This window comes from Sus scrofa, chromosome 5 (assembly GCF_000003025.6).
Source record: "Sus scrofa isolate TJ Tabasco breed Duroc chromosome 5, Sscrofa11.1, whole genome shotgun sequence".
Classification (NCBI taxonomy): Eukaryota; Metazoa; Chordata; class Mammalia; order Artiodactyla; family Suidae; genus Sus; species Sus scrofa.
The window spans coordinates 49288675-49315767 of NC_010447.5; the positions used below are offsets into that span (position 1 = coordinate 49288675).

The window sequence follows — 27093 nt, forward strand, 5'->3', positions numbered from 1 at the left end:
TTTTTGTTTGTTTAATCAAATAAAAATAATTTAGAGGTTGAATGACAGAAAAACATTGGTGTATTTACCTGTTGCAGACATTGTTAAAGAACATATTGGATGATCTACAAAACTTTTTTATAAAGACTTGAATTTTTAAATGGAGGGATTTGAGCTCATGTTCAGACATATATTTTGTTCCAAGAAAATAGCTAAGTAAGAAAGGAACACCTAGTGAATAAATCATTGTCATTTCTTTGATAGACTCTCTCCTTGTATGCATCTTCTTTACCCTGTCCCTACTTGAAAAATATTGTTGGAACCAATTAATTTATTTTTTGAGTGAGTATCAGGGACTGGTCTAAGAGTAAAAACTAGTAATGTTTTTGATTTTTCACTATCTGACACATACTATTCCAGCAACTTTACAGATGCTAGCTAATTATTCCTTGAAACCACACAAGTAAGGCACAGAAAGTTTCTTTCTTTTTTTTTTTTTTTTTCTTTTTACAGCCATACCTGCAGTATGTCGAAGTTCCCAGGCCAGGGGCTGAATCAGAACTGCAGCTGCTGGCCTACACCACAGCCACAGCCACACCAGATCTGAGCTGCATCTGGGATATACGCCTCAACTTGTAGCAATGCTGGATCCTTAAGCCACTGAGTCAGGCCACAGATCAAACCCACATCCCTGTGGACACTATGTCAGGTTCTTAACCCACTGAGTTACAGTGGGAATTCCCAGAAAGTTATTTATCATGTCCAAGGTCACATAGCTAGTAAATGGTAGCATTAGTATTTGAACCCAGGCAGTCTCCCTGCCCACCCCCCCCCCACTATTAAGCAGTTCAGTACTCCTTCTGAGTAGCAAAATATGGTTAGAATGACAACTTTCGTATTTGAAAGATGCATGATGAGCAAATTAGCTTCTTAGAAGAAGAATTTAAAGAACTTTTACTCCCCCTCCCCGCAAGTCTACTTGATTCTTACCACTAAAGTACTGCTCTCCAGACCTGTCATATATAGTTGCCACATTGATTTTGAAAATGGACTTGAAACTTGGGAAAAGCAGAAGAATTTGTGTCTTTGAAATTTTTGGTGCAAGAGTAATTAAAAGAATTTAAACTTTCCCTGGTTGTTCAGATTAGTCAAGACAATCAGTATTATACATCCCTATGCAAAATCAGGTTTTTGCTACTTCCGATAATAGCTGCCAGTGAAGTTAACAGAGGATTTGTGTTGAGATGTGTGATTTGGAGAGTTCCAATAAATAATTAGCATTGTCACAGCTTTTTTCCCCTTGACAGTAGCTGAAAGATTAATTTTAACTTTCTCAAAAAAATCTAGACTCTGATACAGTATTTGGGAAGGTTTATCAGCACACACCTCTGCTGTTTGTTTTTCAGCCTATCTTCCAAATCTCTAGAGTCAGCAACAAAGCCTTGGAAAATCAATATTTAGGCTCTTTGACTCTTAACAGGGGTGCGAGGGCAGGGTTTTCTACTTTTTAAATTTGCCCCCTGATGTTTTCTAGTTTCCTTGCCCTAGGTTTTCTTGAGATAGGAAAAGGAGGAAAGTTTTATCAACCCCCCGTGGATAATTCCACCATTGTGGATTTCTGCCTGTTAGTCTTTTACTGTTACACACATTCACACCTCATATATTTTGCTCTAAAAGCAGAACATCTGAGATGCTTCTGTGGTTGAAAAAGATCTCAAAGAGATGGAAGATGGATTTAATGTTGCCATTTTTAGATAATGCTGTAAATAGAATGGCAGCTGTCCTCGGATGCATAGCAGATATATAGTACATATGCTGAATAGAAACAGATAAAAGATTGCACTCAGTTAATCCTCACAAAAGTAGCATTTTAGCCATGGATTCAGTCATCAAGTTTTTAACTAGTGCACTTATCCTACACCCTCACATGATAAAAATCCCATGCTTTGAAGGTGACTCAGGAAGGGAAAAATTTGCTATTATCCTCAGCTAGGTTTAAAGCGGTCTGTAAGATTTTAGTTATTTGCTTTCCCTCCTCCCATTTTTAAATCCTGTAAGCAATTCAAGTCTATAAACATTTCTGGAACACCTTCTGTATAAGATGTTCTGGTATGGTGAGAAGAATAAGATATGAATTATTTCTTGTATAAAAAATGCATAAATAGAAATTTGTCATGCAACATAGAATGGGATGGTCGCTGTAAGTGAATTTCAACAGATACCTTTAGTTTAATAAACTTTAGTTGGATATAAAACAATACCTCTGTTTCAGGTATATTGCTAATAGGTCCTATGGATACCATGACAAAGTAATAAACCCAGTCCTCAAGGAGCCTTCTTTAAGGGAGATAGCATGCAAACTAAAAATTACATTCAGTAATTGAATACAGAATTTAAATGTTCAGAAGTAGCAGATGATGGCAAGATGAAGTCTTCTGGAAGGTTCTGGGGAGTAGGGCAAGGCTTTATAGCAGAAGTAAGTGACCAGGATTTTGAAGCTTGAATAAGTTCTTAATAAGTAATGAGGGATAAAGGCAGTGGAAGGTACAGGCATTACAAAAAAAGGGAATGCGATGCCCAAAGGTAAAGTGGCATGAATTGTTTGGAGTTGCCCTTGACCTATACAATCTCTGCACTGTTGTAGTGGGGGGTGGGTGTCTAGAATGTTGAGCAGGGACAGAGTATGAAAGAACGGGCCAAAAGCAAAGGAGATTGTGTATATAATCTTTGTTCTTAAGGTAGCAGCTTACAGGCTTTCTCTTTAAGATGGACCTGATTTTGACTGGTCTGATTCTTGACTCTGGAACTTGTTATTTTGTGATCTTGCGCTATTTTGTAAAACCCTTCAGATCTTAGCTTTTCAACAATAAAGGGGGGTTCTGATATTTAACAGTACATTGTGTGATAGCTTGTATATAATGGTGACTTTAATTGCTGCTCTTTGGCTTTGTGGTTGACCACCTTTTAGTGCTATCATTGATGCAGCAGAGATGCAAGAACATGGAAGAGGACATGGAAGGAGTTCTGGGATGAGAATTTGAAAACCTGTTTTCTAGCTCTACCTTAATTACATTAAAGATAAACTGAGACTGGTGATCTCGACTCAAAATGTGCTCTGCGAGTTTATTCTTCTTTGAGGGACTGGTGAATTGTACCAAATGTCTGTCTGACTTGTTGCTATGAGCAGTTTCTGAGGAGCAGTCCAGCAACTTGAAAGAGATAACCACACAACCTAATTCCAGTAAACCTTACTAAATCAGAAATTTGCTTTTACATTTTCTGTTGGGAGGGAAAACTTGTCTACAGCAGTGGAACTCCTTTTAAAGAATGGTGGTTTCCCCATTGTTGTAAAAATGATAAAATGCAGAGTTAGTATCCTCTAAAATTCATTAAACATGCAGAAAGGTGTCTGGCCCGCCTTGCTTTTTCATTCAGAGATCAAGAATGGGAAGAGTTGGGTGTGGTTTGATGGTTTGGGTGTGTGGTGGTAAGGTTGTGGTTAGTGGGCTCTCAGGAGCATGTAAGTCTGTTGAGCTTCTGTGCATCAGAACATATAAAAATACCAGTGAATCATGTTAATGGTTGCTGAAGTTTACATCTTGAGAAGACTTGGTTGGTATTGACTAAGGAATACAGTGGTCCTTTCTACAAATTAATTGTTATACTCATGAATTACGAATGTTCATTCACCAAGTACGGAGAGGTTAACATCCTAAAGAATATGTAGTCAGTAAGGCCACAGTCAAGGAGCGTTAACTCCAGATTCCAAACCACAGCCCTTTGATATTGCTTCCTCTCATGACAAAATCTAACTGCTATTTTCACTGTACATTAATTTTGATATCATTTTGAAGTAATAGCATGTATGGCTCTGTAGTCTCTTAATGTAGACAGTCCTATCTCTCTTTCCTCTATTTTCCTTGCTTTGTTTCCACTGTTAATCTAGTAACCAGCCACTTACTGCATTGATTATCTTGTAATTGAAACTGTAAAAGCCTATGGCAGGTAAACCTATGGCAGGCAGATGGTATCCCCAGTATGTCAGCTGTCTCGGATGTGGGGTGTTTTTTTTTTTTTTTTTTGGGTACTACAATGTGGTCTGGAAAAAACACAAAGAAAAGAGCCCAGAACATACAATTTGAAATTTAACAGAATGTATTTGCTAACACTTTCAAAGTTGCCTTAAGACCAAAATTCATTATGGAAGCATCTTTCCTGGAGCATGAAAAGAGGAGGAGGAGAAACTGCAGTGCTGGGAAGAGTGTGGAAGTTGTTACAGAGATTTTTGGTAGCAATGTTTGTGGCTTTGGTCTTTTGTGGTTGTACTTTTTGGGATGTACTTTTGGGGTGGGTAGAGGAGGAGGCAGAGATATCCCCAAGCTATTGGTTGCTTCTGCTTGTTCTCATAGCAGCCCGAGGGGAGAAGTGCTTGTTTAAACACTAATATATTCTATAAAAACCAACAATTATGGCAAGGTTTTTAAGAAAGAAAATTACATTAAAGATGAATGAGGGTATATTGAAATAATTATGTTTTAAGGTGTGTAACATTAAAAGATATTGAATAGAATATTGACTCTTTTGTGGAAATAGCAATAATTAGATTCCTGTCACCTAATCTTACAATAATTGGGTTATTACTATGCAAATGAAGGTATTACTTTAAAAAAGTAAGGAAGCAAGACAGATCCTTGAGGCAGTCCTTTATCTAGTCTTAAAGCTGTGCTGTCAATTCTCCTTAGACTGAAGATCCTTTTCTAAACAATTTGAAGATGTGCATTTCACTCCATGCCCCTGAAATTCCACTATAATATTTTTCAGCTGCCACAGGTAGCAGATCAGTGGCTGGTGATCTCATGTGTTTTTTTAGCTCTTTGTGGAACCCAAAGGAATAGTTATTGCCCACTGTCTTTTTTTTTAAAAAAATGAAATGTTTTGAATTTTCCTGGCAAAGATTCGAGCTGGAGGCCTTATCTTCACTTTCCATGCAGCTCTATCATTATTGCATGGTGTCAGGTGGTACCTAGGCTTCGCAAAAGCCACCAGGTCATTTTGGGCTTGCAGACCTCTTAGGACACCTTTGTGGCTAAGGAAGCTATTCCATTAGTCCTCAGTCATCCTTAAATTAATGGTCTATCCATTGCTGTTACCACCATGTCCATTTACTCTCCTATGGCATTAATCAAATGAATAGAAATATTTGGGACAATTGCCATTTTGCTTCATGACCCAGGTAAATGCCTGTGTGTTCAGCAGGGAATGGTATTTCAAACTGTTGATTGCTTAGGCTTTGGGTAAAAGGCGATTATATATCCTGGGAATGTTGTTTGATTTTTACACCTTGCTTGCCTTATAAAATGCTCTCTATATCAGGAAAGATACAGAGTTCCACTTTAAAAGCTCTCTAGTATTCCTACATAGGGAAAGCATCAAACAAAACACTTAGATTGAGCCTTATTGAAATCTCACAATGGACTTTTTGTAGTTTTGAAAATACTCTGATAGTATATACTAGATTAATCAGAGCAAGTAGATTTGAGGAAGTCATGAAAGAAAAATTTCATTTACCAAGTACTTTTGGTTCCAAGGATTAGGAGGTCAAGAAAATATAAACCTTATCAGTTTATTTCAGAATCACTTGAGACTTGGGAGACTTTGTAAAATGTCATCAACAACTTCTCTTTACCTTATGTCCTCCCATAGCTCTTAAGGTAGAACTCGGCTCAGAGTGGCTACTGCATATTGCATTTATGCCATATTCTGTTCAGTAGGGAAATCTTAGAATAAATTTCTATTACATGAATACGGATTTGTTGCTTTATTGATATAAGGCAGAATTTATCAACTATAGATAACATTTTCAAACCATTCATAGTCCTGAATACTAATTCTAAATCCTTATAGTTCTATAACTCAGCTAATTTGATTAGTTTCAATAAATCAATGTATGTGAGTAATTTTTATTAGATATGTGTGAAAAGGATATTTGGAGAAAATGCAGAATTCTAGCACATCATTTGGGTTAGAGTAAATTATGCTGTTCCTGTAAACAACCCTAAAATCTCATTTACAAGCTCTGTTTTGAGTTTAGGTGATTCTGCAGGTCAGTTATCCACCATGGCTGGCTTAGCTTTTGAAACTTCAGTTTTATGGCACCTTTATATAGACTTGCCTCCATGAACTTCCATGGCCAGTGAAGAGAGGGCCGAAGAGTTGAGCACTGACAATGCTTTATTCCAGAATGACAGACATTACTTCTCATATTTCTTTGCTAGAACTAATCATATGGTCACTCTTATTTTAATTTCGCTGGAGTGGAGAGTATAGAGGAGAACCAGATATTGATCAATACTTGTACACTCATCATATCCAGTATTTATGGATTCCACTTTTTGAGAGTACCTTTGAAATATGAAATGCCACTCATGATGTGTGGGTGGAACTATAGCAAGGAATGTAATGAATGATTTTCATTAAAAGCAATAAACATTTACCTCCTATTCATTGATTCACCTATTTGTCTAGACTTCCATGGACCTTATTATTCTTGGGTTTGATGGAACAAGTGTTACCTTGACTAAGGTCACTGTGCAGTCAACCTTTACAGATAGGATTATAGTGAGCTTTTAAATTGTAGCTGTGACCAGCCTGCATTATAGAAGAATGCCCTTTGTCCAAGTCTGATGAGGGTTGGAGCATTAAGTGCAGTTAAAAGTTTCTCAGGTTGGAAATGGGGTTATTTGATCTGCAAAAAAAAGAAACATTAGAATCAGCGTGTTCCTCCATTCATTCTGCTAAGATCTACCAAGAAAAGAGAGCACGCTTTTAGTACAAAGAATTCCCCACTATCTTTATAAACACAGCAGATTATTTGAGAATATTTGGAGCTTATAGGTGTTTAGCAGCAGTGACACAAGTTTGTATCTTAAATATTTAACTTTTTCGGGTAGCAAACAAGAAGAGAACAGGCGTGTGTTTGATCTGAAGGTGGGGAATGTTTTACCACTTAAGTGGAACTGCTTTCTGTCATCCTCAGAGGGTAACCAGGTAATTTCTTTTAAATATAATCATGCACTCAAGAATTTAAAAGCATATCTGATGAGCTTGATGTGTTGCAATTCTTATCCCTTAGGAAGCTCAAATTTTCTCATCTTTGACCAAGAGAGCCTCTTCAGATTGGCTCCTGAGTACTTTTGACATAACTGTAGTTATCTTTGGTAGCTTCCTTGGTATCTGGTGTGTCAGGATGTTCTACATTTTGTACATACCCTGCCCCAATTTACTTTTCCAAACAGTCTTGTGTTTTGAGCACTAGTGTTCATGTCTCCTGATTTGGTCAGTATTTTATAGGCTGAAACAGACAGAGTCATTTTATGTGCTTAGAATTTTCACCTTTAGTACCTAAGTATTAATTTTGGGTTATCAAATTTCATGTCAAAAGTACATTTAAAATTGTTCTAATGCATATGAGGTCTATCATAAGTTTTACTAATATTTTAGAGAACCATATTTCAACCGTGGAAGACTATCATCTTCTAGCTATCAGTCCTAATGTATACCTTTAAAATGTTTGTGATCTTATTTCTTTGGCTTAATACTGTGGGCAGTCTTCTTCCACAGTTTGTATGCATATTTGGCTCTCTTTTGTCTAGTGGTGATCGAATCTGCTACAAGTTACTGTCTCTACAGCCTCTTAGAGAATTCTGCTTGCATTTTTTAGCTTGATTGCTTCATCAAGGTCGCCAAATACCTATGTGTATCTGCTGCTGTAATTTCCTCAGAAGTTGTCATATACCTTATATTGCTTATATATTTCTGTAGTTAAGCATTTACACTTACAATTTTTTTAAATGAAGGAGTGAAAATTAGGGGAGGAAACATTAGCACAATTATCGTCATTTTCTGGGCTAATATAGCCCATGTGATAGTTGGCTTAAATGGTTAATTGTATCCTGAAGCATTGTTTGGCAATGAAACCTGGAAGGTTACAGAATCAATAACATTTGCTTATGCAGAAAACCCTTTTCAGGCTGGGCCTCATCTGTAGGAACTTTTTTCACTAACATGATCAGGGAATAAAATGATCCTACTCTTAGCTTCTATGTCGGAGGAAAGAGGAAGAGTGGCATTGTAAGAGCCAAAGCTTTTGTGTTTATTAGAACTTGGTTATGTATAATTTTGTTGTGCCCGCATTTGACAAGAAGGCCTGGATCAATCTGGGTGACTCTGGCAACTAACTACTCCATCTTTTCAGAGGATGGTGTTTTATTCATCTGAAATGGATCGCCTGGAGTAGTGCCTTCAGATATGTACAGAACTTCCCTTCCTCCTATTTGTCTGTCCTGATTCCACTTTTTCAAGTCTTCTGGAGGCTCTAAGACATGACAGTAGATATTTACTGAGTCATAGCCATTTGCCAATGATACACAAGTGTACTGGGTCATTGGAATATTTTTTAGAGAAATTAGGGTAGGGTTTTTTGTTGTTGTTTTTTAAGCCCAACCAAATTTAATAATAAGAAAGATGGTATCTCACATAGTCAAACATTAGAGGTAGGGCAGACTTTATTGGGTTGAATTTGTCCAGCGGCTTTCAGCATCTTATCTCTGTGGTTCCCTGAGCTCTGCCCTCCTCTATATGTAAACCCTCCTCTTAAATTGCAAGCAGATTGCCTCTGCAGTTCCAGCTCTGACAACCATAGAGTTGAGAAAGAGAACATCTCTTTTTAAAAGTAAGGAAGTGTTTCCCAAAAAGCAGATCTTATTTATGTTTCCTTGACCCACATTGTATCATATGTCCATTCCTGAATCCAAAATGTATTTCCAGGGGAATGCCATTCCTAGATTGGTGTAGGCCTGTGTTCCCTAAGAAATCACTGGAAAGGAGGATGAGATTATCATGGTTGTCTTAAATTTAGCAGAACCCACCCCAGAAATTGGGCTCAATCTCTTGAATTGCACAGCTCTTACATGCTGAGGAAAGGATATGGAAGAGAAAACCACAATATCTATTACTTGATGTCTTAGGGCTTATTTGTTCCCTTGTATGTTCATTTATTTGGCTCTTGAATGTGAGTAAAATAATGAGCAATTACAGTTGGAGTAAGAAAAAGGAAAAAAAAAAAAAAGAACCAATATGCTGCAATGTATCCAAAGATATGTAATTTGATTGTAAAATTCTTCCAAAAATTCCACTGATTTTTATTATTTTTAAAATTTCCCTGGGTGTGAATTACATGAGCCACCTAATGTTCTCCATTTGTACCTATAAATTATCTCAGTGAAAACTGACTTCTGCAAAATATGATTAAACTTGCCCTTACGAGCTATCATCTGGGAGTTCCCATTGTTGCTCAGTGGTAATGAACCCAACTAGTGTCCATGAGAAGGCAGGTTCGATCCCTGGCCTTGTTCAGTGGGTTAAGAATCTGGTTTTGCCATGAGCTGCGGTGTAGGTCGCAAATGGGGCCCAGATCCCGCGTTGCTGTGGCATAAACCTGCAGCTGCAGTTATAGTTCAACCCCTAGCCCAGGAACTTCCATATGCCACAAGTGCGGACCAAAAAAGCGAAAAAAAAAATGTATATATATATATATCTCATCTGCCTCAAGTGTTTTGTTCTATCCATCCTTTTATGGCTTCTCCTCACAAACCCTCTCTGGTAGGTCAAAGAGGGTCCTGGGATGTAGCAATACCACCCATATTTTGCTAGACCTAGATTATTGTCTGTGCTTCCCTCCACCTTTCCAGATGATTCCTGTTCTTCAGAACCCAGCTCAGATACTATGTCTGTAAAGCCTTTTGGTGACTGGCTCCATCTGAGGTTGTTTTTTCTCTTTCCTCTGAATACTTTAAGTATTATTTTCTATTCAGGTCATATCATCTGCTGTCTTTTGAGACTTCTTCTATGTCTTTGAGCTATTATTAACAACTTTTATTATTGATTATGACCTTTTTGAAAATAGAAGCCCTTGATATCTTAATGAGTCTCATGAAAATTGTTTCTTTTTGTGTGGTCATCTTGGAAAGGCAAGTTTAAAGAATCTCTCATCTGGACACGAAACAGATCACATTTATTAAGCATTTGTTAAATGCCCAACACAGTAACAAATGCTTTATGGGCATCTTGTCATTTCTTCATCACGTACACTCACATACACTTAGGAAAACTTGATATAGTAGGCTAGACAAAAAGCTATCTTGAAATAGTTGAAGCAAGGGAATACAGTGTTACTCTAACAGAAAATAACCTTTTTGCTCACAGGATATCTCCAGGCATCCATCTCTCACTGCCATCCTGTGTCTTAGCTTTGCTTTCCTCTTGGTTGACATTTTTAAGTTTGAATGGTACATAGTAACATCAGTCAGACACCCAGAGAGAGAGAGAGAGAACAAGAGAGAGGGGGCAAATGAGTAAGAGGGAGAGGGAGAGAGAGAGTGTGTGTTCTAGCAATTATTTGGGGTGATGGAGATCCCCACATGGCTTCTCAGAACTGGTCAGTGATTATTTAGGCCTGAGCAGTCACCCCTAAAATGCAGCAAGATGAGGTGTGGGTCCAGTGCTACTTGAACCATGAAGCCTGAGAATAGGACCAGTAAAGTTTTTTCTACTCTGGTGAGTATTATTTCTAATTTACAGATAAGACCTGTGCTTAGAGGTGAAGTGTCTTGCCCAAGAGCCCCCATATAAGAAAGGTCAACCCGGCATAAGTTCTCTGGAGTTTATGCTCGTAACTACTCTGCTGTATTGTAGTATGTTTATTAAACTGTGTTTGTGTATCAGTGCTTAAAGTAAAAATAGCTCTTCTATATGGACCTCATTTTATGTATTTTCAGTAGCAGTCTGAAAGATAGATACTCAGTGCCTCTACTTCCTCATTGAATTTCATCTTTTTTTTTTTCATACACCTCCCCCCCTTTTTCGTTTTTGAATACTTTCATAGCTTTTTAATGGATCCGAAGACACACACCTGACAAAGAAATCTCAGATGTTGTTGGTGGGGAGAATTTTGCAGAAGAAAAGCATGCAGGCCACTGAAATATCTTTTCATTGCCTGGGGAGGCACCTCGGGGAAGGGTGGAGATTCAGGAGTATGTTACATGTGCTAGTCCAAGATCTGTCAATAGAAAGACATGTGACCACCCTATGGAGAATAAACCAGGACAGACTGAGCTCTGGATGCAGAGCTCCTGAGATGAAAGTGGACGGCTCCTGTTATCTCTGGCTCCTTCCACAATCCAGCACCTGCCCTGCTCTTGCTCAAGCCTGCCCGCAGGCCCTGCTCTTCAGGTTCTTTCTGCCCCTCTCAGTTCCCAGGGGAGACCACCCACCATTTGACTGTAATTCTAACTCTTCCTGTTCATCTCCTTCTGAACAAAAGAATTTCAGATGACCAAGATGGATTTTCTGTAATTTTTGACATTGTATTTTAGGTGCTATATACATTTTAATATATGGACACACAAATGTATGTTTTATTGTACCAACCCCTGTCCTGACATTCTGGAATGCAGCCCTCATTTTACTTCTTTCTCTCCTAATGACTTTTCCAACTTTGAAGTAGTTAGATCACAGCTTCTTTATGAATGTGTTTTAATGACTTTGTTTTCTCCCCATTATCTAATGAAGTACATGGCAGGTATTGCTCAACAATATGTTTATTTAATTTAACTGAGGACTCAGAGATGGTTGAACTGTCTGTGACTCTAAAGTGAGGAGTTTCATCTTATTCCAGAGGTGGCCTCAATTGTTTGCACTCTACACTTTGAGCTTGGGCTAAGAGCTATAGGATGAAACAAAGTTTACCAGCTTAATCCACAGATTGGTATGTAGTTCTTACATCTTTATCCATTCAGTCTTTAATATATCAGCTGAGGGGATAATTTGGGATTACTCTCTGTTTTCAGAATTTAGAATTTAGCGTAGTCTCAGGATTTTGCTTTAATCAGGAATAATGGCTTGGTGTTGTAAAAAGCATTAAAATATTATGTCCTATCTTATCCAAACTAGATGTCAGTAATTATACAGTGTACACTTGATCCATGATGAGATTGTGGGCAGAAAAGGAAACAAGACTTATGTAGAAATGTGGCCTATTAACAATGAAAAATGTATTTATAAGTTGTCTTTCTATTAACAGTTTGTACTCTTATCTATATGGAAGGTATTTGGCCTGTTCCTCCACTGATTTTTTTACTGGCAAAAGCCTAACTTCACCGTCAGTGTGTGGACATCAGCCTAGGGGTTTACCTGTGTAACTTTTTCATGTTAAAGTCCACAAAGATTTTCCTAAATTAGCAGGGGGCATTTTCACAGCAGACCAGTGAAAAATGTGATGAGCTTTCTTCAGCTGGTTTGGTTTTAGCTGCCACTTTGGAGCTTTTACACTTCTTTCCCTTTCCCACCCCATCTCCAGGAGGTAAACACAAAATATAATTTGCATCAGCTATAGAAATGCCTCTGAGATCACTGCTCTAAGTGCGCTGGGGATTTAGAGTAGAAATCCTGAAAAAGAGAAAAAGGCAAGGGTAAAAGCTCTGTTGACAAGGGAGTTTCATAGGCATGTGGTGAGAGCACAACATTGGACGTGTGAATACAAATTCCGCAAGCTTCCTCTCCTCTCGTAAAAAAAAAAAAAAAAGAGTCTAGGAGTGCAGAAGTTCTGTCTGGTTAAAGAGTTGGACACACTGGCAGCTGGGGTAGCTTAGTTTTTCTTTCTGATTAAGATACTTCCCTGGTGGAGTGTTTAGAGTCTTAACTTGTCCTGCTCCTCAGCACATGTGGCACCACTGGTTGAGAGGAAGGCAGATGGCTCTCTCTGTACATAATGCTGAATGGTGCCTTCTCAATGTGGCCAGTCCACTGGGCTTGAATAGAAGGGCATTTGAATTCTCACTTTGGTGCAGACCATTAGCACATTCACCCTCTGTGGGCATCAGGTCACGGAACCCAAGTCAGCTTGTGAACCAGGATTTTCCCTGGAGTAAACATGATACGTGTACTTGACTATGAGGTCAGCCATTAAAGGTTAAAGATTGTTTTTTCCTCAGTAGGATCAGGTATTTATTCATATTTGGATAACATCTAAGTGGAGGTAATTTAGATATTTAATCAAAGCAAAATCTATTCTTAAAAAATGGGAAGACCTCATTATAGATTCACAGATCTGTGTATTTGTGTGCTCAAGGATAATAATAATACTGGGATACGTTTCAGAGAAAAGAGATGAGTAAAAATAAGAAAAAAAAATTAATGGATTTGAGCCCAAGTAAATGAAACTCTATTATTTAATTATAGTATCTGACTGTGAATATAAATGGGAGCTGTAGAGCAGAATTTTTTCTAAAGTTTGGTCATAGAACATTTCATGACTAAAAGAGGAAATCTGTCACTCAGAGCTACAAGCTAGAGGTTTGATCGTTCATAAAATGAATGAGGGAGTATAAAGAATATTTAGGGAATTGAGAACTGTCCCTCTTGTATATACTTAACTATTTTTACATCTAAAGTGAATAAAAACTGCATAATGTGGAAAATATGTCAGTGTCCTTCATATTTGCTGCTCTGTAGTAGCCTGGATAGAAGGGGGAAAACTTCTATCCAGGACATGCTAACTTACAAGTTCCTGTTGGGAACTTCTTGTGGGCCAATGTCTGCAATATATCTATGGCTGGGCCATTTATTTGCTATCAGTTGCCACTTTTGGCAGGTGGGTATGTTTAAACCTCAGCATCCTGGCTAAATTCCTATGTAGATGAGTGATGATATTCCATCTGCCGTGTTCTTTTTTTTTTTTTTCCTTTTAGGGCCACACCCGTGGCATATGGAGGTTCCTAGGCTAAGGGTTGAATTGGAGCTACAGCTGCCAGCCACAGCAACATCAGATCTGAGCCGCATCTCCGACTTACACCACAGCTCATGGCAACGCTGGATCCTTAACCCACTGACGAAGGCCAGGGATCGAACCTGCGTCCTCATGGATGCTAGTCAGATTTGTTAACCACTGAGCCACAATGGGAACTCCAAAAAAAACCTTAATATTTTTATTCCTGATTGTGTAGTTCAGTGTCATCAGACCTCAATTCTAGGTCCTGACTCACTTATGACCTGGTGCAAGTTAACTTTGCCTCTCTGAAATTAATTTTCTATAAAAGGTGAATAATAGTCTAGGTAATTGTTAAGCCTATTTATAATTATAACAGATTATAACCTGTTGATGTTCCATATCCTTGATAAATGGAATAAGAGGAAAAATTTTATCCAGGTTTCAAAACTTTTAATATTTCTATTCACTTTAATGTATTAGAAAACACATTCTCTTAGACATTATCTCTAAAGTTGTCTATCTGAAAAAGTGTGTATCAAATGATAGAAATCTTGGTGTTTCAAATAGGAGTGAGGTATTTTTTTCTCCCTCATCAATCTCAGTTCACATCCTAGTTATCTTTTTAGTGGTGATATGAACATATATGTAGTTCTAGATGGAGAAAATAGGAGATTTTTTGGGGAAAAACAGTGCAGTATCTCAAATAGCTTCAATTATTTTGATGTTTATAGTTTTGATTTACCAAATCTCACACTTTTGCATATTCAGTAGTACATGATTCATGACACCCTTCACTCAAACTGATTATATGATGACACCATCAGAATGTGATAAATTATGTATATTTGATGTTATATGTAAAGCAACTACAGTAAAAGCTATACAAAGAGACACTCAAAATATTATAAATAAATCAAAATTGAATTATGAAACGTGGAAGGAAGGCAGGAAAAAAACTCAGAGAAATGAAAAATAGAGAAAAACAGAAAACAATAAATAAAATTACAGACTTTAGCCTTTACATATCAATAATTACATTAAATGTAAATGGTCAATATACAACAATTAAAAGACATTGTCAGAGTGTATTAAAAGATAGCACCCAACTATAATGCTGTCTCTTTATAAATTCTCTTCAGATAAAATGATATTGGTAAGGTGAAAGTAAGGAATGGATAATGAGTTATCATGCAAACGTTAATGAAAAGATAATAGGAATAGCTATATTAATATAAAATACAGTGGACTTTGGAGCAAAGAAAATTACTAATAACAGAGAGGGATACTATATAATGATAGAAGAGTTATTCCATAAAAAGACATGGCATGGAGTTTCCATTGTGGATCAGCAGGTTAAGAATCTGACTAGTATCAGAGTTCCCATCGTGGCTCAGTGGTTAACGAATCCAACTAGGAAACATGAGATTGCAGGTTTGATCCCTGGCCTCGATCAGTGGGTTAAGGATCTGGCGTTGCCATGAGCTGTGGTGTGGGTCACAGATATGGCTCGGATCCTGCGTTGCTGTGGCTCTGGCATAGGCCGGCAGCTATATCTTCGATTCGACCCCTAGCCTGGGAACCTCCATGTGCCGCGGGAGCGGCCCTAGAAAAGGCAAAAAGACAAAAAAAAAAAAAAAAAAAAAAGTGACTAGTATCCATGAGGATGTGGGCTTGATCCCTGGCTTTGCTCAGTGGGTTAAGGATCTGGCATTGCCACGAGCTGTGGTGTAGGTTTCAGATGTGGCTCAGATCTGCTGTTGCTGTGATTCGGGTGTAGGTCAGCAGCTGCACCTCCGATTTAACCCCTTGCCTGGGAACTTCCATATGCCACAGGTGCAGCCCTAAGAAAAAAGAAAAAGAAAAAGGCATGGCAATCCTAAATGTTTAGGCACTGAATTACTGATCTGCAAAAAATGACATATTTGAAAAAAAGAAATAGAAAAAATTAATGAATATAATTGAAGACTTCAACACCCCTATCTTTCAACTGATAGAAAACTAGACATAATATCAGCAAGGATATAGAATACTCAACAATATCAGTAATCAACAGACTTTAATTGACATTCACAGAACACCACCAATAGCAACAGGACACATATTCTTTCCATGTGACCATGGAAATAAACCACGATAGACCATTTTCTAGATCAGAAAACAAAGTCTCAACAAATTTAACATCAAAGTCATTAAAAATATATATTTTGACTACCATGGAATCAAATTAGAAATCCATAACTGAAAGATAATATGTAAATCTTTGAACAACTGGAAATTTAGCAACGTATATTTCAAATAATCCCTGGGTCACAAAAGACATCTCAAGGAAAATAAAAAATATATTGAACCGAATGAAAATAAAACTGCAGCATCAAAATTTGTGGGTCATAGGAAAAGAAGTCCTGAGAGGAATTTTTATAGCACCAAATGCAAACGTTAGAAAAAGGAAAAGTCTCTGATCTCATCTAACTTTCCACCTCAAGAACCTAGAAAAGGAAGAACTGAATATACCCAAAGCAAGCAGAAGGAAGGAAAGAAATAATAATGTTAAGAACAAAAATCAATGAAATTAAAAATAGAAAAAGTCAATGAAAAATCTTGTTATTTAAAAAGATTTATAAAATTGACAGACCTCTAGCAAGACTGACAAAGATAAAGCAGACAAGACACAAATTACCACTGTGAAGAATGAAAATAAAAATATCACTGCAGACCCTGCAGACATCAAAAGGATAATATGAGTATACTAGAAGCAGCTCTCTGCACATAAATTTGATGATTTAGATGAAATGGATCAAGTCCCCAAATTACAGAAACTACTATAACTCACCCAATATTAAATAAATAATTTAAATAATCTTATAACTGTTAAAGAAATTGAATAAGTAATTTTAACATTAAAAAAATACAGTCCCAGGTATATTCAATAAAGGATTCTAACAAACATTTAAAGAAGTAATACCAATTCTACAAAAGCTCTTCCAGAAAACCATTCATTTTATGAAAGTGGTATTACCCACATACAAAACCTGACAAACATAGATATAGAAAACTGGAGACAAATATCTTACATGAACACAGACACAGAGATCCTTAACAAAATATTAGCAAATAGAATTCAGCAACATATACAACAACATATGTACTGTGACCAGGTAGGATTTATTTCAGAAGTGTAAGGTTGGCTTAATACTTGCAAAACTGTCAGTGCAGTACACCGTGTTAACAGGCTAAAGAAAAGACATCATATGATTCTGTCAATTCATGAAGAAAAAGCATTTGACAAAATTCAACACTCATTTATGATCAAAACTCTCAGAAAAATAAGAACAGAGAATTTCCTCAAGTTGACATAAAGCATCTGAAATAAAACTTATGAATTCTATAATTAACATTACTCTTGATGATGAATTATTTCCTTTCAGATCAGGAACAAGGTCAAGAATATATGCACTCACCATTTTTATATTTAATATAGTGCTAGAATATCCACCCAGTACAAAAAGACAGTAGAAGGAAATGAAAAGCATAGATATCAGATGGAAGAAATAAAATTATCTCTATTTATTGGTAGCTTGATTATGTAGAAAATCCCAAGGAACTTAAAAAACAAAAGCAAAGAAGTAGGATATAAGGTAAACATAATAAAAGTCAGCTATCTTCCTATGTAATAGCATAGAACATCTGAACACCAAAGCTAAAATTATAGTATCATTTATAATCACTCAAAAAATTAAATGTGCAAGGAGGTTCCCTTGTGGCTTAGTGGTAGCAAACTCAAGTAGTATCCGTGAGGATGCAGGTTTGATCCCTGGCCTTCCTTAGTGGGTTAAGGATCGGACGTCACAGTGAGCTGTGGTGTAGGTTGCAGATGTGGCTCAGATTCAGCATTGCTGTGACTGTCTTGTAGGCCAGCAGCTGCAGCTCCCATCTGACCCCTAGCCTGAGAACTTTCATATGCAGTGGGTGTGGCCTGTAAAAAAATTAAATACTCAAGTATAAATCTAATGAAATATGTATAGGACGTGTATGCTCAAAGCCCCGCAACAGTAATGGAAAATCTAAATAAAGAGATATACCATGTTCATGGATTACAAGACTTGCCATAAAAAATATATCAATTCTACAAGAAGGGATATACAGGTTTTTTTTCTTTTTCTTTTTATGGCCACACCTGAAGAGTATGGAAGTTCCTGGGTTAGGAGTTGAATCAGAGCTGCTGTTACCGACCTACACCACAGCCACAGTAACCCCAGATCCATAACCCACTGAGTGAGGTCAGGGATTGAACCCTCATCCTCATGGACATTATGTTGGGTTCTTAACCTGCTGAGCCACAATGGGAACTTCAAAAATTATGATTTTAGTTTCTTTCTTATTTATTTATTTATTTATTTAGCTGCTCCGATGGCATGTGGAAGTTCTCGGGACAGGGATTGAACCTGTGTCACAGCAGTGACCTGAGCCACAACACTGACAGCACTGGATCCTTAACCTGCTGAACTACTATGGAATTCTCTGATATATAGGTTTCATACAATTTTTATCAAACTTCCAGCAGATTTTTTTTGGTGTATATAGACCATATTATTCTAAAATTTGTATGAAAAGGCAAGGGAATCAAAATAGCTTATAAGAATTTTTAAATACAAGAAGGTGGGAAATTGGTGAAATCTATCCAATTTCAATGTTTATCATATAGCTATAGGAATCAAGACTGTGTGATCTTGGGAGAGGGTTACATATATATATCAATGGAATAGAATAGAGAACTCAGAAATTGACCCATGAAAATATATCCAGTTGATTTTTGATGAAGGTGCTAAACCAGTTCAATGGAGGGAAACTTTTCAATAAATGATGTTGGAGCAGTTAGACATCCATAGCAAAAAATGAACCTTGACCCAAATTTTACATCTTATACAAAAATTAAAATATATCAAGAACTTAAATGTAAAATTTAAAAATATATTTTTATTTTAAGAAAAGAAAAATCTTCAGGATCCAGAGCTATGGAAAGCATTTTTAGATTTTATACTAAAAGCATGATTCATAAAATGAAAAAGATTGATAAATTTACTTTATCAAAATGAAAAATTTTGCTCTGTGAAAGACCCTCTTAGAAAATGAAAAGACAGGCTACAGACTGACAGAAAATATTTGCAAACTATATATTTTGACTGCAATTAAGGATTAGTATTAAGAACAATCTTTCAAAACTCTACAATAAAAAATGAAACAATCCAATTAGAAAATAGAAAAAAGCCATAAATATTTCATGGGAAAGTATATGTACAGATAGTATTATAAGCACATGAAAAGATGTTTGACATCATAAATAATTAGAGAAAAAGTAGAATGGCTAAAATAAGAAATAGTGACAACACCAAATGCTGGCAGGGATTGCAGAAATTGGCTTGCTCATGCATAGCTGATGGACATGTAAGATGGTGCAACCATTTTGCAAAATAGTTTGACAGGTTTTTAAGGAAAACTTAACATACAACCACCATAAAACCCAGCGATTACTCTCCCAGGGATTTATCTCAGAGAAAGGAAGACTTATGCTCACACAAAAACCTGTATACAAATGATTATAGCAGCTTTACTTATAATAACCCAAACTAGAAACAATACAGTGTCCATCAGTGGGCGAATAGTTAAATGATCTAAACAATACTCAGCAATAAAAATGGAGGAACTCTTGATACACACACCAACCTGGATGAATATCCAGAAAATTGTGTTGTATGATTTCATTTGTATAAAATTCTTTTTTGGCTGCCTGGCAGCATATGGAGTTCTGGGCCAGGGATCAGATCCGAGCAACAGTTGAGACCTAAGCCGCAGATGTGGCAACGCCAGGCCAGGGCTGGAACCTGCATCCCAGTGTTCCCAAGATGCCAATCCCATTGAGCCACAATGGGAACTCCTCATTTGTATAATATTCTTGAAATGATAAAATTACAGAATTTGTACTTTAGTGGTTTTCAGGAGGCAGGGTGGGAGGGCTATAAAAAGGCAACCTGAGGAGTTCCTGTCGTGGCTCAGTGGTTAATGAATCTGACTAGGAACCATGAGGTTGTGGGTTCGATCCCTGGCCTTGCTCAGTGGGTTAAGGATCCGGCATTGCCGTGAGCTGTGGTGTAGGTTGGGAGGCCCCATGGCACCAGGGCAAGTGCCCGGGCGGTGGTCCATTCCCCAGCCCTCCCCACGGGGCTTACGTCACTCACCCCGGGACAGAACGGCCACCACTGACCCAAACGCAAAGGCTCCTTTAACACTTGGGCTCACAGGGCCACGCAGCCACCCCTGCTCATTTCCCAGGCCCTGGAACGAGTGACTGAGCTGGACAGGCTTGGTCGCCAGCAGAACTGCCCACTGAGTCCTTGGCCGCCCAGTGGCAGCTGGTGTGGGTTCGATCCCTGGCCTTGCTCAGTGGGTTAAGGATCCGGCGTTGCCGTGAGCTGTGATGTAGATTGCAGATGAGGCTCAGATCCTGTGTTGCTGTGGCTCTGACATAGGCCTGAGGCTACAACTCCGATTAGACCCCTGGCCTGGGAACCTCCACATGTCATGGGTATGGCCCTAGAAAAAAGGCAAAAAGACCAAAAAAAAAAAAAAAAAAAGCAACCTGAGAGACTGATGTGGTGATGGAAATATCCTGTATCTTAACTCTATCAATGACAATATCTTGGTTTTGATATTGTACCTGAGCTTTGTAAGATGTTACCATTGAGGGGAAATAGGATCAAAATTATAGGGGATTTCTTTGCATTATTTCTGACAACTGCATGCAAATCTACAATTATCTCAAACTAAAATATTTGATTAAAGAAAAGGCAACCTTCTAATGGCTTCTAGATTAACATTCAAAGCCTTTTCAACCATAGTCATACCCTGCTTCTCTCTCCCTGGCATATCATGCTGCAGCCACAGTGGCCTTTTTGCTGCTCCTGGCCTTGCTTAGGAGGCTCTCACCACAGGGCCTTTATACTTGCTATTCTCTCTGCCTGGAAAGCGCCTCTGGCTCACTCACTCTATCCTGGTCTCTGCTCAAATCTTGCCTTATCAGAGTGGTTATTTTCCTTGAATAGTCTCTAAAATAACAGCCCAGTTACAATCTATTCATTACTTGGGTTTATTTTTCTTCTCTCATTAGAAACAGGTTTGGTGCTTTTAAGAATTTCAAATTTTTAGGGTAGGAACCTTAAATTTCCTACTATGCTTCTTTTTTTCTATGTGTTCTTCTGGGATTTAGAGCATTTGATTTAAGAAAAACAGACTAGGAGTTTCCACGGTGGTGCAATGGGATCTCTGCAGTGCCAGGACGCAGATTTGACCCCTGGCCTGGCACAGTGAGTTAGAGGATCTGGCATTGCAGCAGCTGTGGCATAGGTGGCAGTTGTGGCTCAGATCTGATCCCTGGCCTTGGAACTCCGTATGCCAAGGGGAGGCCAAAAAAAGAAAACACACACACACACAAAACAACCAAGAAAACCCCAAACAAACTGATTCATTCTATTTTCTTTCCTTCCGTTGATGGCTCTGTAACTTTCTAGATGGAATTTAAGGGTTCTATAATAGTAGATGCTATGTATTCTGTCAGGCTCAGTTTATCACAATCAACTGCAATTTCCCCAAACAGCTAAGATTTGAGAGTTGTCCTCCTCACACATGAATCTGCCTCTAAGTGACTTAGCTCTAATTTTCTTCTAGGCTTTTTAATCAGTCCACGGTGTAAAGACATCCTTCAAGAGGATCCTTAGAAGTCTTGGACAGGCTTCCTGCATGTGGTAGGTATGTGTCTACAGCCTGAATGTGCAAGAAATGTAACTTGTTTTATTTTCTGTAGTTAAATCTGAATTATATTTTAATCCTCCATTTAACCATGTGGAAGCAGTTGGAGGTTACATCCTAATTCTAGGTGAGGCTATGAGAACAAAGGGTGACAGGTCTGTTCCTAGGCTGTCATCTCATCTCTCCATCAGTCACATTTGTCTTCCATCCTTTGTCAGTACTTGCGAGTCATTGCTAAGGCACACCTAGATCTTCCTTTGAGGATCGTCTCCTCTCCTACTCTTGGCTTCTTCCAGATACTTTTTGGGCACAGTCCTGATGAACCAGAAGAAACTCTCTGGAGTGGCCTAAAGCTCTTTCTTCCTTGGGTGTTACTCTGAAGCATGTGGTCCTTATTCTATTGCTCCTGTGTCCTGCTATTGTATGAGGGTTGTGGTAAACCGGTCAGGTCCATCCGCCTGCACGTAGCACTTAGTCATTTCTAAGGTCCAGGCTCCATCCAACCAAGAAACTCCCCCCTCCCCGCCATTATCTCCCACCAGTATATTTGAGATTTCTCTCTGTAACAGTACTTTGAACAGGCACAACTTAGGAAATCAATCAAAACCCAATTTACTTTTTTTGTTGTTGTTTCTTTAAAATGAATAGAGAAAGGGAGGGCTGGATATTCCCTTTTCTTTGGATAAAATTTAGGTCCTAGGTAGGCTCCATCTCTAATAGAATTACTCTTAGATTAAAAAAAAAAATCTATCCATACTTTAAATCACAAACATAGTCTACATTCAGAAATTGGAATGTCCAGGGGTTCCTAATGTGATACAGAGGGTTAAGAATCTGACTGCAGCTGCTTGGCTCACTGCAGATGTACAGGGTCAATTCCTAGCCTGGCTCAGTGGGTTAAAGGATCTGTCATTGCTGCAGCTTTGGTGTAGGTTGCAGCTGGGGCTCAGATTCAGTCCCTGGCCTGGGAACTTACCTATGCCGTGGGTGCAGCCATTTTTTAAAAAAAATAGAGTGTCCAATTTCAGAACATAGTCATAGGTTGAAAGTTAATTCAGTATCCAATCATCTTTCCTTCCCTGTATGAGGCCATTTTTGGATTAGGCTATTGCAGTGGGAGAGGGTGTGTTGTTTTTTTTCTGTCTATTACCTCCTCCCCCATTTGCTATCTGCTATTGCTAAATCCTAAGGATTTGGAACATGGGGAAGAAAAAGGAGTGACTTAAGGCTGTTTATTCCTTGAACTGGTACTCTGTTAAGCTGACTTCAGCTTTCTGGACCTGGCAGATGTTTTATTAAACGAGTGGCCAATCGGCCACTTTGGGGAGGACATCAGTGGCTCCCCTGCTGGACCCATTTGTCTTCAACTCTCCTGATCTGGACAGGGCTTCTCCTCAGCTGTTCATTCCCTACTCAGCACTTAGTTTTCAGCTAGTCCATCCCACATGAACTCATATTTGGTGTATCAAGAATACTTCTAGCTGGTCATCTTGGCCTTCAGATTGGCTCTCTCATTCCTGCTTCATGAAAACATACATCTCATGAACCTCCAAGGGCAAGAGGGGGTGCGAATACTTCTCCAATTCCAGAACTGCTTCTTGCCTGACCCTCTTGTCCTCCAGATTTCCAAGACGGGAGTCACTCTGCAATCCATGGGGTTTCCCAAACTCCAGAGGATACATCTAGGCTGTCTAAATTCCCCTTTGAAGCATCTCTAAAGAAAATAGCCCCTTCCATCCTTCTTGCTTGGGGTGAGGTGACACTTGCCATTGGGCAGCAGCTCAATCCAAGAACATCTTATAAAGCTTCTTCTCCCCTCTGTTCTTCTGCTCCTTTACATTCTTTTGTTGGATTTTAGATGCATCCAGCCATTTCTTTTTTTTTTTTTTTTTTAATCTGGATTTTGATCTAGCCCTTTACTTTGGAATTTCATGCCTGTTCAGTAAAATGCCTCAACTAGAGGCACTGGAAGATTGGAAGTTGAATCTTCCAATCGAATAGTCTGGTCATTCTATGCTACTAGGGAGAGTTATGGTAGTGGAGGGAGGAGTAGAGTTTCAGTCACCTCATCTCCCACTTATTCCTAGATTCACTAATGTCTATACATGCCTTGACTACCTTATTTCCACTCAGAGGTATCTAAATTTGCTTTTTGTAGATAAATAGGAGGATCTCACCTAAGTTGGTTTTCAGTGTGTGAAAATCATTCTAATCTCCCAGAGTGTCTTAGGCTTTTGAAACTGAAGACCTAATAATGGACCCTACTCCATCCCCATGCTTCCCTGCTCTGTCAACAATTTTCTAATGAAAATTGAGTGTTGAGTATAGCGACTTGGCTGATTGAATGGAGAAAGATGCAAGATTCAAGGAATAAGATATTTCAAATATTATACCCTTTATGATAAAAAAGTATTGCCTGCCCTCTTTTGAGTATCTACCATGTGATTTTTTAACCCTTATAATGGCACTGCCTCCATTAGAGTAAGGATTTGCCAATTGAGAAAACCAGGTACATTAGTTTGCTAGGGCTGCTCTGATGAAGTACCACAAGTGGGGTGGCTTAAGAAATAGGAGTTCATTGTCTCACAGTTCTAGGGGATAGAAGTCCAAAATCAAGGTGTTGGCAGGGTTGGTTCTTTCTGAGAGCAGTGAGGGAAGGATCTGTTCCAGACACCCATCCTTGGCTTGTAGATGGCATTGTCTCCCTTTCTCTTCACGTCATCTTTCCTCTATGAGTGTTTGCTCCATGTTCAAGTTTCCTTTTTTCTAAGAACACCTGTTGCATCGGATTAGGACCCATATTAATGCCCTCATCTTCACATAACTAATTATATCTGCAGTGACTCTATTTTGAAATGTCACATTCCAAAATACTAGGAGTTAAGACTTCAATATGTGAATTTGTGGGCAGGACAGAATTTAGCCCATAACACTAGGGTTCAAAGAGGCTCAGTAACTTAATGTCACACAGATGTTGAAATGCCACTGTGAGGGTTCTTTACCACTATGCTGTAACTCTACAGCTGTGTCCTTTCTGCTGTCCTGCACTTTGTCTTAGGGGATTCTTGCATACAGCCCTGTGCAACGAGGGGAATGCTGCTTTGCCTTTAAACGACCAGACCAGACTGGCTGGGACCAGCAAAGGAGATGAGACTTAGATCTAGGTCATACTGTTGCATGAACTTAGATAATGCACCTTACACAAAGGAGCAACAGGAACATGCTTGTGGAGAGATGCAATCTAATACCATCATATCATAGGCTGGAAAATGAATTTATAGCTGAACTAGAGGTATAGGTTATGAAAAATACAGCTGGATCTGAAACTACTAAAATGGTGTCAATGTAAGTTTGGTCATGTTAGTTGTATGACCTGTCATTTGCGATTTTGATGCTCTTGAGCTGTATTCATAACTAAATATGCCGTGTGTATATGGTCTCCTTCATGTAGAGCATATTTGAACAGTGTGTAATAAAACAACATATTTAAATCATGCAAAGGAAAAAGAATAAAATGTTTGCTCTAAAGTTCCTGCAGGCATTTACTAGATAATGATAATGATAGCTTTACTAAAAAAGGATAAAATATGTTCAGCTTCAATGAGGATTATATTTAGGAGAATTATCAGATTATTTTGGATATTTTCCTTATAAAAACAATTCTTTAGTGCATAATAGGTAGAAGATAGGAATTATAATAGTGATTCAGAGACATGGCTTCATGCATATGAACATAATTTGAGTTTTATAGCACTCAGCACTGTTTTATTCCAGATGGCAAAACATTTTTATTATTCCTTTTAGTTAGTGCTTGAAGTATATACCTATGGAAATAAGTCTATTATAAGATTTTTCTTGCCAAAACTCTAATAGATGCTCACTTACTGAGAAATATGTGTAGTGAGAAATATTTAAGAAAAATACACTATAATGAAGCTGCACTAATGATATTTATTTAGCTAATTGTGTACAGGAATCTAAACATGATTTCAAGTAAAGTAGACTGTTGGTCATGTAAATAAGCCTGGCACAGGTGTGCAGAATTTTAAGAGAATTAGAGAGCAGATATAATGAAAATTAGAGTAGGCCTCAAAGAAATATTTTGTTATAAATTAGATTTCCCATCGCAAAACACATACAGCTCCATAAGAAAAAGTATTTTTTTAAAAAGGGTAAAAAATTGCTAATAATACCAATAACCAAAAGCAATAACAGTAACTTTTTGATATATTTGCTTCTCCGCCTTTTCCATTCATTAGTTCAGGTGAGGATTACTGAGCACTTTAATGCAGGTACTTGGGAAATAAAGATGGCTAGGACAAGGTTTCTGCCTTGAAGGAGACTTTAATTTATCAGAGGAAACAGCAGATGAGTCCCTGTAATAGGTGATAAGTACAACGCTGGAGGAGCGAGGGCCAAAGATCCTGCTGTCATGTGTTAGTATGCGTGTTAGTACAGCTTTGTCAGGTATGAGAAGACTTTAACAGGTAAGTCGGGACAGAAATATGTGAAGAAATCTGTTAGAAAAAAGCAGAAAATACATTTCAGTTAGAGGAAGGAACATCTGCTAGGGTATGGGATGACTGAAATAACATCATAAAGAACTGTAAATAATGCAACATGTCTGGAACCACAGAAAATGAAGTTGGAGAAGTAGGTGGAGGTGGTATCATGGAAGGATTCACGCCAATTATCCTATTGGCAGGAAAGATTTTCACATAGGTAAGGAAGATGTTATAGAATTTCATTTTAGAAAAAAATCGATCTTTAGCAGTGTGATTGGATGGATGGCTTAGAAACTGCAAACCCCAGGAACTGAAGGTTTGTAAGGAATCAGATATACCAAGAAGTTTAAATAAAGCTTAAATAAAAAACGCTTGGCTTGCATGGGCCTCTAGCAGTATTTTGGTGGGGACTCTAAAATATGTTCTTGTGGTCGTATGTTTTTATGAAATTTACCAAGAGTACGAGTTTTCAACTTCAGTGAGTTATGATTGCTTTCTCTTTCTATGTTACTACCCCTCTGTTAATGATTCTCCTAGTGTTGGGTGGCATTGGTGACACACATTTTGTCGGCATGATTTTACCTTCTTTTTTTTAAAGGGGTCCCAAATTATATAAGTGTAGGCTTCACTTTTCAGATCTGGTCCCAAGATAGTGCAGGAATCCAGAAGAGAAATGGCAGGTTCTTAATCCAAGATAGAGCTGTAGAGCTTAAGTAGAAAAAGACATAGAAGATGAAGGGGGAGGAATTATTGGAGTGAGGGAAAAGATAGTGCCAAGATTTTCTCCCTTCTGTAACTTGATGAATAGTAGGGCTGTTAACAGAAAGAAAAAATGATAGGGGCGGGTTACTGTTGTAGGTAACACTTTATTGAACATGTTTATGTGTATGTATGTTTTCATATTTGGGGGTTTACAAAAGTCAATTTACTATATCAAAGTGTTAAGTATCTTAATGCATTTTGTTGTCTGTTAACCACATTGCT

General features: G+C 38.0%; 1 protein-coding gene across 27 annotated transcripts in view; it reads left to right on the forward strand.

The window, feature by feature from the left end:
- SOX5 (SRY-box 5) overlaps positions 1-27093 on the forward strand; it is a 1006514-nt gene that overhangs the window by 128725 nt on the left and 850696 nt on the right. For 19 of the 27 annotated variants that reach the window (XM_021092938.1, XM_021092936.1, XM_021092929.1 and 16 more), the window contains one exon: positions 21524-21604. The exons of 4 other annotated variants lie outside the window; for them this stretch is intronic. The gene's annotated coding sequence lies outside the window, so the exon portion shown is untranslated. The remainder of the gene's footprint in view (positions 1-21523; positions 21605-27093) is intronic. 4 more of the 27 variants (XM_021092946.1, XM_021092948.1, XM_021092939.1 and 1 more) reach the window with 1 other exon arrangement.